Source organism: Perognathus longimembris, chromosome 10 (genome assembly GCF_023159225.1).
Source record: "Perognathus longimembris pacificus isolate PPM17 chromosome 10, ASM2315922v1, whole genome shotgun sequence".
NCBI lineage: Eukaryota > Metazoa > Chordata > Mammalia > Rodentia > Heteromyidae > Perognathus > Perognathus longimembris.
The window spans coordinates 60,111,164-60,124,622 of NC_063170.1; the positions used below are offsets into that span (position 1 = coordinate 60,111,164).

General features: G+C 42.8%; 1 protein-coding gene across 1 annotated transcript in view; it reads right to left on the minus strand.

Annotated features, from left to right (window-relative positions):
* Positions 1 to 13,459, minus strand: part of Shq1 (SHQ1, H/ACA ribonucleoprotein assembly factor) — an 81,371-nt gene that overhangs the window by 18,580 nt on the left and 49,332 nt on the right. The gene's annotated exons all lie outside the window — the stretch shown is intronic.

Consider the following 13,459-nt stretch of genomic DNA (forward strand, 5'->3'; position numbering starts at 1 on the left):
GTAAGCCTTTTATGAAAAAGATTACAAACTTTTATGGTGAAGGACATTAAAGAAAACTTAAGAGAGATATACCATGTTACTGGCAAGAAAGACTGAATGTTTCAGCCTCCCTAAGCTGATTAATAGATTCAAAGCAATGCCAATAAAAACAGTTTTCATGCAACTTGACAAGCTGATTCTAAGCTAGAATGCTACAGTAATTAAGACAGTGTGGTACTGGTGTTTGATAGACAAGTAAATCAGGGGAACTGAACAGCCAATCCAGAAACAGACCCACACATACATGTAAACTTGATTTATGACTGCTGATGAGCAAAGGCTAGACCACTCAATAAATAGAGCTGAGATAAGAGTATCCACATGGAGAAACAGGAAACTGGATTTCCTACTTCACAACACAGAAAAGAATCAATTCCAGGTGAACTAAAAACTTAAATGCTAATAGCCAAAAGAATAAGGTACTATAGGAAAATATCTTTATGACATCCAAATCATAGACTTTCTTAAACAAGAAACAAAAAGCACCACCATGAGGGAAGGTACTGATAAAGTTCTACAACATTAAAATTAAAAACTTCTGTTTATGAAGACACTACAAGGAGAATGAAAGATCTACCATGAACTGAGAGAAAATGTGTGCAACATATTTAACCAATAAAGGACTAGAATCTAGGATACTGCAAGAGCCCTACACACTGAAGAGAAAGACAGCCCCACTGAGCCAAGTGTAGAATACAACAGATGGCGTTTTCACAGAAGTGGAAACACCAGTGACTGGACACTACATGGGATGTGTGTGCTCTGCTCCATTAACTATAGCAAAGTGCAAATTAAAATGATAAGAGAAACAATTCTGTACCTATTCACACCATGAAATCTTTAGGTTTGAGCAAAGTGAGAGTTGGTAGGAAAGCAGAACCAGAAAAAATTTTTTTTTCCTACACTGCTGGTGGGGATAGAAGTTGACATAAAACAGCACAACCACCAGAGGAAAGTCAGATACACCCAGGGAAGTCTACCTGACTGACAAGTGCTCTCTAACTCCAGAAACGCCTCTGCTGCCTCCACTCAGACTCTGACGTCCACCATGGAACGCACCTGAGGATGCACAGAACGGCTCTCCCCATTTCCCAAGCTGGAAGCCATCACTGGTGCGATTTACGAAACAGACCCACAAGCGCAGTGTGCCAGGACCATGGCAGAGCACATGCAGGAAACAAAGGAACATAGCATAGCACCATGGCTCATGAATAAAACTGAACACCAGTGAGGGAAAGAAGTGAGGTAACAGAAGAACACATCTCAAATGACTTCATGTGTTCAACGTTCAGAGGCAAGCGGGGTGCAGATGGCTCACACCTGTAATCTTAACTAATTAGAGGATTATGAGAGGATTGGATTTCAAGCATAGATCAGGCAGAAACGTTGGTGGGACACCTTGGCAATACACAGCCGGGGGCAGTGGCGTGCTGAGAACAGGACATGCCAGGCAAAAGAGTTCATGAGACTCCATCTCCACAGAGGAGAGCCGGATGCAGCGGCCTGCGCCAGAGATTCCAGCAACGATGGGAAGTCTAAAGACAGAGTTCCAATGTATGCCCCAGTGGGAAGCAAGAGTATCCTGAGGAGAACCAGGAAAAAAGAAGGCTGGAAGTGTAGCTCAGAGGCAAGAGCACCTGCCTGGCAAGTGAGAGGCCTGGAGTAAAGCTCAGAACTACCAAAAACTAAAAAGGAAACAACTAAGATAAAGCCCAAGACATATACATAAATGAAGGAAAAGAAGTGACTGACACATAATTGATGCTGTCGGTTCCGGAAGTGGGTGGGAATGTCACAGAGGGAGCCAGTTTCAAAGGAAGCCTCTGGGAAAGGGTTCTATTTCTTGAGATTGATGGTGGAAGTACATGCCTGTTCCATTTAATATTATGCTTTGATCTGTATATATACATTATATATTATTAAGTTTTATTAATATATTTTATAAGGGACTATTTTAAGAAAAATAGCTCTACTATGTAACTATACAAAAAGACACACAAAGCAAACACTCAATAGACAACTGAGCCCAATAGTTCTTTAAATAGTAAAAAGAAACAACAGAGGCACAGGAAGGAAAGTAGCTATTGCCTGAATTATCCCAAGAGGCTAAGTTCTGTAGACTGAAGAATTTCCCAACAAAAGCTATTATCTTGAGACTTTCCCCAAATCAGAGAAACTCTATCAGTTATTCAACTGTAGGAGCCACATGCCCAGGCGTCATCTTCTACACTGCCTCTCTCTCCACCCCAAATCTACTTTAGTTCCTAAGTCCTCCCTCCCCACACAGCCACATCCATGCCTCACAAGGGCCCTGCGAACAGCCTTCAAACTGCCCTGAACACGCCCCACTGCAACCTCATCAGGCTCTTTAAATCTAAATTGTCAGTCTCCTAGCCACTACTTAGGCACATATACCCTTCCTCTGTGTTTTGGTCACCTTGACCATCTTCCAATTCCTGTTTCTCTGTTTTGTTTTTGCGGTTCCGGAGTTAGAACTTAGGGCCTCATGGTTGCTAGGCACTTTACCACTTAAGTCACGACGCCTCCAAGCTTTCTGGGACACCACAGAATTCCCTCCTGCCATAGGGCCTTTGCACATGATGGATCTACTGCATCTTCCTGAATATTGCCACCCTCCCCCATGAAGGCAACTCCCAAGGTTCTCAAATATTCAAAGCACACACTTCCATACGGACTCTTCCCCTCTTCCCACCCTTTGGCAGTCTAGGCAGCTACAATGTGCACTCCAGGCAGTGAATATGATCTTTAGCAACACTCCCCAAGGTTTCAAGTTCATTTCTGTGGATATGAGCCTCTGATGCTCATCTCCCTACCAAAGGGACCACACATTCTTTGAGGGCAGGGGCCAGGCCTGGTTCTTATTTGCCATTGCAGACCCAGTATCTTAGCACAGAATCTTACACATGGTCAGAACTCTATTGCTTATTCAATGGATGGATAGGTGAACAGATTCATAAGTTGAAAGCACTACTTGGGATAACAAGACCCCAAAGATACGAAACCAACTCAGTATCTCACAGAACCTACACTGCCAGAGCATCTTGTACTGGCAGGCGGTCAGGGGAACAGGTCACAACCCACCTGTCCAGATGACAGGAAGACACCCTCCCTTTAAAAAAAAATACCAGTCCTGGGGTTTAAAGGCAGGGCCTGGGCACTGCCTGAGATTCTTTTTGCCAAGGCTAGTACTCTACCACTTGGGCCACACCACCACTTCTGGCTTTTTCTGAATAGTTTATTGGAGATAAGAGTCTCATGGACTTTCCTGCAGGCTGGCTTTGAATTGTGATCCTCAGATCTCGGCTTCCTGAGTGGCTAGGATTACAGGTGTGAGTCACCCAATGGTTAACAAAGACCCTCTTTTCAGCTGAAGGGCCACAGCAAAGCTATTTGCCCACAACCTGGAATAAGGCTCTTCTTCCTCCTCTTCACCTTCTTCTTCTTTTTTAGTGGTGGTTCTGGGATTTGAATTCATGGCCTCACACTTGCTAAGCAGGCATTCTTTCAGCCTATTTTTGCAATGGTTATTTTCAAGGTATGTCCAGGCTGGCCTCCAGCACAAGGATCACAGGTATATGCCACAGCACCCAGCCACTGGCTGCATTATCTCATGAACTTCTATGCTTAGGCTGGCCTCAAACCATGATCTCCTGATCTCTGCAGCTAGGATTACAGCCTTAAGCCACCAGGCCTAATGAAGGTCTAAGGCTGGGTCTTTCTAGCAAGATGCTATTTAGACTTAACCAAGTGAAGAGTTGAAGTTTAAAGTTCACATTTGAAATCTTGGTAGGGCAGAGGCTCTGAAAGGAAAAGATGTTTGGGGTGGCATTAAGAACCCCAGCTTCACAACTGCAGCTTTGAAAGCTGCTTTTCATGAGTAATCCAGTACTTAACTCAAGTTTTATTCAGATCATTTCAGCTTACACTGAATACGTGAAGTCTCTTTAACCATTGTATCTATTAAGACAAGTAGCTAGGATGTATGCTGACAACTATCATTTTAAGCATCACACTGAAAGTGAAGTCACTTTCTTCCAGCAAGAACTACAGGCTGATTTTCCTGAAGCATTAGGATATACTAAGGACAGAAATAAAATCTAAATGGCTGGTAAGCAAATCTGGAACGGGACATGGGTACTTAAAAATACACGTGAGAGTCAGGTGGCGGTGGCTCATGCCTGTCATCCTAGCTACTCAGGAAGCTGAGATCTGAGGATCACAGTTGGAAGCCAGCCTGGGCAGAAAAGTCCCTGTGAGACTCTTATCTCCAATTAACCACCCTAAAACTGGAAGTAGTATTGTGGCTCAAGTGGTAGAGCACTAGCCTTGAGCACAAAGAGGCTCAGCAACAGTGCCCAGGCCCTCAGTTCAAGCACCACACCTACCAAAAAAAAAAAAGGACATGTGAGAAAGTACTTTCTTCTTCTCAAGGAAAGCATCTTTGGCTTCTTCCAAGAAATCAAGATGCTATCCCTACAGAAAACTTTCCATGCATGTATGACCTGGATTTACAGTGTGGGGAAGAATTGGGGAGAAAAAAGTAAGATGTGACCTTTCACATCTACTCTGCCCTGTAAAGTACCACCATGGGACTAGAGATGTGTGAAGTGAATGTGTCATGGAACCCAGCGCAAGACTAAGGCCACAACACTGCAGGCACATCCTTTCATTTGGTAGATTGGTACAAACCAGGCACACAAGACTCCTAAGGTATAGTCTCTTTTTTCTGCTGTGTAATTTTAAGTAAGTAACAAAAAAAATGGTACACCAAAAGAATGAGAGAAATATTCTATGTATAATGTCTAAGTACTGCTCAACTTAATTGTTGAGATGAGAAAACTCAAACAAGCACTGATAGGTAAATGAATTATTATGTTCATTTCATCTCATCCAGGGATACTGGCTTTCTCTCTTTATTCATTTGTTCACTTGAGCCTTAAGTGCAGGCCACCACACCTTTAAACTTTACTCATTCCTATTAACATTCTACTATACTTGGGGAAATTATAACAAGCACTGTTTTTGTCTTTGTTGTTAATTGTGAGGCTTGAACTCAGAGCCTGGGTGCTGTCCCTGAGCTCTTTCACTCAAGGCTAGCACTCTACCACTTTGAGCCACAGTGTCATTTTTGGTTTTCTGGGGGTTAATTGAAGATAAGAATCTCACAGACTTTGCTGCCCAGGCTTGCTTCGAACTGTGATCCTCAGATCTCAGCCTTCTGAGTAACTAGGATTACAGGCGTAAGTCACTGGCACCGGGCTTCAAGCACTTCTTTAAAAGTTTTAAGATGTATACTTAAGAAAGTATGTGGTGGTGGTGGTTATATATATTCACTGTATAACAAGCCAAAAATTAAGTGTAAAATAGGAAATCTGCCCATGAGTTCACAACCAGCTAATTTGTATGAACATGAATGTGCGTCCTTCTGAGATTTTGTTCAGTGAATGTGTTTCTAACGTGCCTGAACCAGTTCAGTATTCACTTTCCACTTACGGCTTTTCACAGCAGTGAAATAGCACTGCCTCCTCAACCAGGCTCCCAATGAGATGGAGCACCTGCAAGGCTCAAGGCCCCGAGTTCAAACTCCAATACTTCCCCCAAATGGAAAACTAAAAGAAAAAAAAATAATGCAAACATCTTAAATATGGATCAGGCATTTGCTGACGTTGGGCTAGTGACAGCTCAGTAGTAGAGTGTTTGCCTTGCACGTGAAAGGCCTTGAGTTCAATCACTGCCCCTCTCCCAGGAAAAAGCAAAAAACCTTCTGATATCCTTCCACTTAAATACAACTTGTTGTCTACGCATGGTGCATACCCCTATGATCTCAGTATTTGAGAGGCTTAGACAGGAAGATCTGAGGCTAGCCCAGATATATAGCGAGAGCCTGTCTCAAAAAATGACAAAAACAAAAATTTGTCAAAGTAATATTCAGCTATTAGTCGTATTCTTGAAATAAAAGTGATTTCCTGGAAAGGTGTTAAACTGAGAACAGTAGAAGCATAACTAGTGATAGAATTATTTTAAATAAACATACAAATCACTTAAACTCTGAATAGGTTCACAGAGACCCTTTTCTAACACCTCCTGGCCAACAGCACACTTCGGAGCTCTATTTATTATTTTCCCAGCTTCTATTTATTCAAGAAAGTAGTCAGGGCAGGAAACGGGACAAGTCGAATGATCACAATCAATTTCATCACCTTCACAACATGCTGGGAATGTAATTAATCCTCTATTTATTTAGGGGACTTCACACCCCTTCCATTAAGACAGCAATTCCCTGCTGGCTTTAGCTGAGATAATTATGTTATAACAAGGATTGGGTTTCAATCATAATAGGCAGATGAAAAAAGAAATTGTATTTGAAGTTGTCAGGTTTTTTTTTTTTTTTTTAAAGCTTGCTTGTGACTGTTCTCAGGATGCTCTTGACAAAGCCCTGCTTAGGCAGAGCCGTCTCTGAGTGCGATAACCACACATGCCACATTAATCAAGCACGTCTCTTCTCTAGTAAGATATTAAGACAATCCAGGCACAGGGAAAACTCTCCAGTATCTATAGATGCTGGTTTAAACAAGCTGACTCCATCAATCACCACCCACACTCAATCCTACCGGTCTCCTCCCAAGAGCTCCGAGGCCCTCAAACCCTCAAGAGCAAAGAGGTGCGCTTGCTCACTGTGTAAATCACAGCTCCAGCCAGCCAACACAAGGAACTGAGAGGTCCAGAGCCACGTATCCACGGCTAAAATGAGAAAGGCCAGAGACAACTGCCACCCAGCCACCCACCCAGCCAGAGCTAAAGCTAGGCACAATGCAGAGGCTACTGCTGAGTATATATGTAACACTCGTGTTTATCCTCCTCTGAAAAAAGCCATCTTTCATCACAATAGCCCATATTCACCCTTGAGAAAGTCAATGTGCCTAATTTATTTTTATAAGCCTTCTCTATTTATGCCCAAGTACATCTATTAAGTAAAAATGATAATTATATTTTGAAATTTCTGAAAATTCTCAAATATGTCATACCTTCCTCTCTTTCCCCGACGACTGGTATCATGATGATGACAGTCATCATCATCTGTATCAACTCCTATAGCTATCTCAATAGCCCATCACCTTTCAAGAACTTTTAAGTAAAAGTACCCAAGAAACAGTACTTCTGATTAGGGTTCCATTTCTCAAGAAAAATAAATGTAGTTTTTTGAGTGAAACTACATTCTTTTTTTTTTTTTTTTTTTGGCCAGTCGTGGGCCTTGGACTCAGGGCCTGAGCACTGTCCCTGGCTTCTTCCCGCTCAAGGCTAGCACTCTGCCACTTGAGCCACAGCGCCGCTTCTGGCCGTTTTCTGTATATGTGGTGCTGGGGAATCGAACCTAGGGCCTCGTGTATCCGAGGCAGGCACTCTTGCCACTAGGCTATATCCCCAGCCCCGAAACTACATTCTTAAATTTTAAAAATGGGCATTAGGTTAAAGACTAAGGAGATTTAAGCTGGGCATGGTGGTGCATACATACCCCAACCTAAGGACATCTAAATAAACTTGAGTCACTAATAATATACTGGTGCTGATTTATCACCTGTGACAAATATGTCATTATAATATAAGACATTAACAAGAGAGGAATGGGGTGTGGGATATTTGGCAACTCTCTCTACTACCTTTATAATTTTTCGGTGACTCTAAAACTAAAACAAAAAGTTTATCTGAAAAGAATAAGTAGGATAAAATCACAAACAAAGAGGAAATCAAGCACAAATCCCATAAAGTGTTATCACGCAGATATACGATTCTTTTGCTGGTTTTCTCCATGCTCAGTTACAGAGAGCATTCACATCTTCAAAGGGTTATTTTAATCTTAAGTCTGTGGGAACCTCTGTAGTGCTATGATTTATTGGCACGCTTCTTGTACGAGAAGTCTAATGAGGAACACCAGGCCCCAGTGGGCACTGCTGAGGCCCTGGCGATGAGAGCCATTAAGTAAATCGTGTCTCCAGGAAACCACGTGGCAGGCTTGCCAGTGCATGGATACTGGTGTGGACTAATTCTCCCTCATGGAGATAAACCGTGCTTCCATCCAGGATGAATGTGTGTGCTTAATTAAAAATAAACAGTAAAACTGAAGAGCAACCTGACCTGCCAGAGAAAGCCCTTTACCAAGAATGATTTCAATTCAAGAGAGGCTTAACTTGCTTCAGATTGTGCACAATTGTTTCTTCAAATTTTTACATGCAAATCATTAGCAGTGAATGTAACACTTAATGTTTTACAATTTATCAGAGAAGTAACTTCCCTTAGAACAGTTAAACTGCCAGGAGAATCACATGGCGGACCTCTATTTAACAGGATGCCTTCAGCACCGCAGATTTCCCAGGAATCCAAGTGACAGGGGTAATGGTAGGAAGGATGCCTGTCCTCCGTGGCAGTCTTAAAATGTTGAGGTGGAAAATAGCTAAGTCCTCATGAAGTGGTGACATTCTTTGTACACTCTTCTCCGAGAATCACTCACTTGTGCCGAAGTAGGAAGTAGTAAATTATATTACCCTACAGAGCCTCTTTCACTAGACATCAACCAGGCAATTGGACAGAAGAAGACACCGACCACTGGGCCAATCCAGTTTTTCCTGCTCTAGAGTAACAAACGAGGGGCTCAGTTCCATCTCTGCTGGAAGTAAGGACGCACGAACTCAGAGCTCCGCCTGCACTGAGCAGCTTGCAGAAAGCAGCTCCCAAGAGGCCATGAGCCAGAAAGCAAGCGCCTGCCTCACTTTCACATGGTTTGGGCTCACCAGGCCAGCTATACCCCACACTTGGGTTCCAGGGGATAACCTGTGTTCTCCTAACAAACATGTCATTTTCATGGACAGTCTGAGTGAGTATCTCTTATATAATGTGACCAGCAAATTCAAAATCAGAGTACTGGCAGCCTCTAGTGCAACTTTCTTATCTAACCTCATTACTAAAACCTCGGGGGCTACAGGAGGCTAATTGGAGGCTCTCTTACTCAGCAATGAAAGGACGCTTCAAGGATAAAGTATGATCCCCAAACAAATAGGTCACACTTACTCTTGCTCTTCCTACATACCCCAGCCACAACCGGGAAAGCTGTGAGCCACGTCCTACCCTGTTTCCTTGTCATCTCTGCGTGGTTACTTCCCAGACTGGAATGCATCTGTTCCTCACTGTTATTATATCCAGATGGGTATAAATAGACAGTACCATGCAAGCAGAGAGCATTTGCTATTTAATTCACATCCCTTCTCTGTCTGAATTCTTTTCCATACATTTCCCCAGCTGCAATCCAAATGGTTGTAGCAACCTCTTTCATTTTTCAAGGTATCAAGTCAACATTTCCAAGACCAACGTTCTCATCTTCTCTCCCAACCCACACCTCTCCAGTATTTCAGCAACTGTACCTTCAGTGGCCGAGTTCACAGTGGACAAAAAAACCTGGACCTCGCCTTCTCTTTCTCCTCAATCTCCATCAGGCAATTACCCCAACTGGCTCACCTACCTCTCAAGCCTGGCCACAAGCAAGGCTCAGGCTAAGGTTGTTCTTTGCCTGGATCCCCATACCTACCAGCCTTTTAGATTTGAGCTCTGCCAGCCCCAAAGTATTCCCTGCCATGTGACCTCAGGATGGCACTCACACAGGCACTGCACAGCTGAAGGCTCTCTACTTGTTCCTTACTTCCAGAACAGCCCCAGCAACTGAGATGCACACAGACCCACACAACCTCTCTAGCTTCAATCTTGCCTCCCTGTTGCCAACCTGTGATCTAACTGTGCCAGATATGCCAGCACTTTAGAACTGGCCCATCTGACTAACTCTTCTTGATTTTCTTCTTCAGCAGTACTAGGGCATTTATGAGGAAAGCATACTAGCACTTGGGCCATGTTCCCCGCCCTTTTTGCTTTCAGTTCGTTTTTCATACAGGGTCTCCCAAATAGCTGGAATGGCTTGAGCCACTACACCTGGACTCTTTTTAAGAAAGGATCTCACTATTGTCTGAGCTGAATATTAACTGCAATCTTTCTATCTACTCTCAAGTAGATGAGATTTCAGGTTTCAGCTACCTTACCAGGTCCTAATTCTTTTAGATCTTAACTTGTATTCTTTCTCCAGAAGTGTCCTAATCCATTTTCTGTGGCTTAACAAATTACCTGAGACCAGGAAACTTATAAAGGCTTATCTCAGCTCCTAGCTCAAGAGATCTAAGAGCACAGCACTGTACCTGCTCAGCTCCTGGCAAGAACCACATGCCAGCCCATGCATGGAAGGAAAACAGAGGGGGAACGAGCCTGTACAGAGTTCAATGCGAAGAGGAAGGAGCTGTCTGGCTCTATAACAACCGACTCGTGAGAACAAATCCATTTCTGTGAAAGCATTGTCTCACGAAAAACAAGGACCACTTTTAAAGAGCTAATCATCTCTAAAGGTCTACTATTTCTCCACACTTAGCAGTTCTGATGGAAACAAAACCATGTTCAAACCATAGAAGAAACCTTCTCCTAAACTCAGACTTACTGTATGCCCTTCTAGAAGCTTTCACAGTACTGTACTTCCCTGTCGCCACTACCAGGCATAGCAAGACATTCTGCTTAAACCTGCACTTCCCTGCGTGGTCAGCTTTGGGAGCACATGACCCCCTGTTTACCCACGTTAGCACCTGTCACACAGGAGGGCCCAGTAATGTTGAAGGACAATTTCACATTCTAGGCACCAGCTCAGATTTACACTGAAGGCCTCCTGAGTAGCTACGAATGCAGGCATAAGCCACCGCCAATCAACTCCAAATTGCCATTTTGTTTTGTTTTGTTTTGTTTAAAGAGCTCCAGTATTTTTATTTATTTATTTATTTTTAACTAAATTTTATTGACAAGGTTATATACAGAGGGGGCACAGTTACACAGTACGGTAGTGAGTACATTTCTTGTCTTATTTGTTATACCCTCCCTCATCCAGTATTTTGTTTTCTATTTAAGAGACTTAATTTTATTTCTAAGGAAGAACAGACTTGGACTCTGAACAAGTTAGCTCAGCAAGAAGCAAATCTTATCTTTCATCCAGTATTTTTAAACAATGAAAAATTCTCCTTGAATTGGCTCTACTAGATGTGATTCAATTCAACTGTACTCACAAGGAACTGTGACAGGCCCAAATGGGAGCTCTTTCCATGTCCTTCAAATTTCAGAGGGAAAAGTGAAAGATCACTGCAGTATGAGGCAGACATGAGATGCAACCTGTAACCTCTCAACCGAGTTTCAGGAAAGCATCCCTGAGAGGAAGACAAACAGTCCATCATGGCTTTCCCTCTAGGAAAAGCTGGGGAAAAGGAGGGCATTTTCCTCCCACCTCCCATGGGTTTTTAAGGAGACAGCTGGAAAAATATGAAATCTAAAACCAGAAGCCCTGACACTATCACACCTTCTTTTTTCCTGCAATGCTAGGGTTTGAACTCAGAGGCTTGAACTTGCTAGCTGTACCAATGATCCATTCCCCCAGCTCCAGGTCTATCTTTTATAAGCCATGATCTCAAGCAAATCACTTCCTCACATGCTGCTACCCAGAAAAATTCACTGCAAGGGCCTCTCACTCATCATTTTCAAAGCCACTTAGAGTGATAGACAACAGGAGATGAAGGTTTTCTGTAACTGACAAAAGAGAATCCAAGAGCTTTAATGTTGGGGATTCATCTTGGCCTTAAGGGGGGAAGGGCGAGGAGAGCGCTCCCGAGAGGCTGCCCTTCCCCCAGCCCTGGGGCAGTGTGGAAGTGAGCCACACCTATCTCCTTCTGGGTCTGGAACCAGAAGAGGTAGCTTTGAGACCATCCCCCACCTTGCGCCAGTGAGCACGTGTGCTCCCTTTTCGAGTGGGCTTTGCCCACAGGGTGGTACTATGGGAAGTGATGTTAGCCCATGAGGGAGGTCCTTGGGAGCTGCTCTTGGATGGACAAGCTCGACAGCCTATAGCCAGCTCATGCTCAATCCTCGTCCTACTATATTACTGTGAGTCCCTCCCGATTAAATTGGATTGCTCTCCGAAGCGTCTCCGAGATCCATCTGCGCCTGGCTTCCTTGTTGGGTAAGGAGGGAGGAAAAGGGGATCTCGTTCGGCCACATGCACCTTAGGCTAGCCCGTGTCCCTCGCTCCACCTTGGCCACCTGCTGGTCAGGTTGCCCAGGGCAGAGGGTGGAAAGGGGAGCACTGATAAGGGAGTAAGCTTAGCATCCCCGCACCAGGGGAGGTAAATCTAGCCCAGCACTTTAACTGTTAAATTTGCAAACACACTCTACAAGTCAGATATCACAGGGGAAAAATGTGACTCACATTAAGGCAAAACTAATGTAACTCATGCTTGAACTTCATTAATTCAACATAGGATTTGCTTTGCAACACACTTTTTTTCCAAAGTTTTTTCCAAAGTAAATGTTATGACTATGAAAGTGAGATACTATTTTTTGTTCAGGTTATAATTGTATACTTGTTTAGTATTTGAAATAAAAATTTATAGTTTTTATTACTAAAATAAAAACATCAAAATGTAGACTAAGAAAAATTAATTACTTTAAGTTAATTAATTTAAAATGTAAAACTAATGTGCTAGATTTCATAGGTCCACTATTTAAAGAAATAAACCAGAAAGTCAGGAAAAATCAGTAATAAAACTTGTGGAAATTCGCAGCGTTAACGTTAACTTAGAGTTGGGTTACACTCCTAACTCAAGGCAGTCCCTGACAAAATCCCAATGTCATTCTTCACAAAAATAGAAAAAAAATCAACCCTATAATTCATATGGAAGCACAACAGACCCCAAATAGCCAAAGCAAACTTTAGCAAACAGAAAAACAATATCAGTAATAATTCTCCATGTGACACAAATAATACCAGACTTCAAATTACCATACGAAGCCATAGAAGCAAAAACAGTATGGTACCGGCACAAAAACAGACACAAAGACCAAAGACCTAGAAACAAATTCATGTATTTACACCCACTTAATTTTTGACAAAGGAGCCCAAAACATATGTTGGAGAAAAGACAGCCTCTTTAACAAATGGTGCTGGCAAAAGTGGTTATTTGCATATAGGTAACGTGTCACCCTGAGTTCAAGCTCCATGCTTGGTATGCATGTATATGTGCATGCGTGCGTGTGCGTATATACACACACATACACACAAACCCACCAAGGACTGTTTTTCAAAGAAAAAGGGTAATTGAGGTAATATAATAGAGGGTGTGAACTTGCTCAAAATACATAATATACATATGTAGAATTTTCACAGGATCCCTCCTCCCCCACATACTATCAATGAATCATAATTAAGTGAGTATGATTTAGAGTCATGCCAACCCTCTCAAAAAAGTTACTTTATAGCCAAGAAAGTTCGCAATAAAGA